This window comes from Lupinus angustifolius, chromosome LG15 (assembly GCF_001865875.1).
Source record: "Lupinus angustifolius cultivar Tanjil chromosome LG15, LupAngTanjil_v1.0, whole genome shotgun sequence".
NCBI lineage: Eukaryota > Viridiplantae > Streptophyta > Magnoliopsida > Fabales > Fabaceae > Lupinus > Lupinus angustifolius.
Genome location: NC_032023.1, coordinates 6,874,049 through 6,874,892, shown reverse-complemented (window position 1 = coordinate 6,874,892; position 844 = coordinate 6,874,049).

Genomic DNA, 844 nt, shown 5'->3' with positions numbered 1-844 from the left:
ATGTGCATGTAAAAACATTGATTCAATTATAGTGAAGAAAATCTCCCAAATCAGCCGGGAGGCCTAGATGTAGTTTGCGGTGGACAAGCAAACGAACCAGGATAAAAATCGTGTTGCAGGATTTTTCTTTCTCACTCTCTCTTTATTTCGTTTAATCGGTTAAATAGTATAGTAGAATTAATTGCTATATTCTGTATATTTGCTATATTGTTAATACTCTAATAATACTGTAAGCTTTGTGTTCATTTCATTATTGGTTAATTGTCGTGCAAGTAATCGAATCTGCCTAAGCTTACTGTTTCTGTTTTAATCGATTAAATCAAATCCGTTAATCGATTATCCATATTCTTTTAATCGATAAAATAGGAGTGATTCAACATTAAGTGTTGAGTTTCGAAAAGCGGATATTCTAACTGCTACACCTATTCAACCCCCCCCCCTTCTAGGTGTATTGTAACCACTGATACCTAACAAAATCTTCACTATGTAAGTGAACTACACATTTTAACTTTCTGATTATTAGTACACTTTCACTTTCTATTTATTAATTAAGTATATTTTCTATTGTATACGGGGTTGCAAATTACAGAGCCCAAGTCTGTCCTATATCTATATCAAACAACATCAGATGGACTCATGTAAAGGTAATGGCGCATGACTTAAACAATTATATGTGAAGTATTCATATTTCAAGTAAAGGTACTTCTATGTTTATTTAATTTTAATTGTAGAACCCTGCCAAAACAACAACAAAGATTGTGGCTATTATGTGCTGACTTCATGAAGGAGATCATTCAGCAGTGTCCAGCTTTAGTCCAATTTGATGTGGAGGAATACATAGATG